Source organism: Cebus imitator, unplaced genomic scaffold (assembly GCF_001604975.1).
Source record: "Cebus imitator isolate Cc_AM_T3 unplaced genomic scaffold, Cebus_imitator-1.0 Scaffold1237, whole genome shotgun sequence".
In the NCBI taxonomy this organism is placed as follows: Eukaryota; Metazoa; Chordata; class Mammalia; order Primates; family Cebidae; genus Cebus; species Cebus imitator.
The window spans coordinates 18,824-20,998 of NW_016108552.1; positions in this window are offsets into that span (position 1 = coordinate 18,824).

The following is a 2,175-nucleotide window of genomic DNA, read 5'->3' on the forward strand; positions in this document are numbered from 1 at the left end:
GTGTCTAGGCAGAAGTGATAAAGGCTTGGAAAAAAACCCAGAAGGCTTTCCACTTAATTTGGAAAATGCACTTTTCCCTCCGGTGTCTTTTGCTAAGTTTCAGTCTCCTGCAGCCTCCCCGCTCCGTGGACTCTGGCTTTGATTCTTTACTAGGGGTACTCCGGCCCCTCCAAAAGATGGTGTCTAAATTATCCCATTGGCTGAGGTTTTGTTTTCTATTTTTTATTTTTTATTGTGATAAATATACATCACATAAAATTGATCAATTATTTTGTTCTCATTGTTTTTGAGACAGGGTCTCACTCCAATGCCCAGGCTGGAATGCAGTGGTGCGATCATGGCTCACTGCAGCCTCAACCTCCTGGGTTCAAGTAATCCTTTCAACCCAGCCTCCATAGTAGCTGGGACTACAGGCATGCATTACCACGTCTGGCTGATTTTTTGTATTTTTTCTTATTGTAGAGACCCACAATATTGCGCAGACTGGTCTCAACTCTTGGACTCAAGCCATCCACCTACCTTAGCCTTCCAAAGTGCCAGGATTACAAGGATGAGCCACAACACCCAGCCATTTTAACTTTAAAAAAAAAATGGATGTCGTTCTGTCGCCCAGGCTGTAGTGCAGTGGCATGGTCTCAGCTCACTGCAACCTCCACCTCCTGGGTTCAAGTGAGTCTCCTGTGTCAGCCTCCCAAGTAGCTGGGATTACAGGTGCCCACCACCANGGCCTTTTTTTGTTTATTTTAATTTTTTTAGACAGGGTCTCAGGGCTTGTTGCCCAGGCTGGAGTGCAGCAGTGCAATCTTGGCTCACTGCAGCCTCCGCCTCCCAGGCTCAAGTTGTGCACCTCCACACCCAACTAATTGTTTGTATTTTATGTGGAGACGAAGTTCACCATGTTGCCCAGGCTGGGCTTGAACTCCTGGAGTCAAGCAGTCTGCCCACCTCAGCCTCCTAAAGTGCTGAGACGACAGGTGTGAGCCACCACGCCTGGCCTGTTTGACCTGTTTTGGAGTTGATGGTTAAGTGGCATTCAGTCAGTTCACATTGTAGCTGTCACTGCCATCCATCCCCACACAACTTCACCTTCAGGCACTGAAACTGTCTGCATGAAACACCCACTCAGCCTTTGTCTCCCAGATGTTTGTGCCTCCTGCTGGTTGTGTGCTTTCACACATCAAGAGAGGACAATTAACATTTGAGCTAGAGCATCATTTGCTGTTGTCTGATGGGTGAGATTTTTGCCTGCATAGTCCATATTGTAATATGTTCTTGGGGCCCACAGGATTATTCTTGGTCATCTAAGATATCACTGACATTACTAAAATTTTATCACCTTCAACTGACTACTGTTTATTCTTTGAAATAACCAGACACACACATTTTTTCAGTAATTTTTTCAGTTGGTCATTTGCATGGTGCAGTGCTATGTGAGGCCACCTCCCCTCAGATGACCCATAGATAGTAAGAACCTGTGAACAAACATTATCACAAGATACCAATCACGTGTGGACATGGAGTGGTTGATTACAAGGTGGGGTAGTTAACCTGAACCCTAAGCTGACACAGACAGCAGAAGAAGCCACAATCCTTTAGAGAGAAAAAAATTACAAAGTATAAATATCTTTTGTTATGAGAAACAGACCACCTACAGAGGATATAATAGATCTCATTGTTCAGCTCCCACTTTTGAGTGAGGACATGCAATGTTTCTTTCGTTTTCTATTTTCTGTGTTAGTTTGCTGAAGATGATGACTTTCAGCTTCATCCATGTCCTTGCAGAGGACGTGATCTCATACCCTTTTATGGCTCATAGTATTTCATGGCGTATATGTAGCACATTTTCTTTATCCAGTCTACCACTGATGAGCATATGAGTTGGTTCCATGTCTTTCCTATTGTGAATTGTGCTGCAAAAAACATATATGGAGCAGATTATGCTCAGAGCAAGATGGGCCTCTGAGCAAAATGGAGCTCCAAGCATGATGGAGCTCGGAGCAGATGGAGCTTTAAGTGTGACGGAGCTCAGAGCAATGTGAATCTCGGAGCAGATGTTTCACAGAGTGTAAGATGGAGCTCCAAGCGTATGGTCTCAGAGCAAAATGGAGCTCAGCGCAGACGGTGGTCAGAGCAAGATGGAGTTTGGAGTGATTGCAGTTCTGAGCAAGCTGGAGC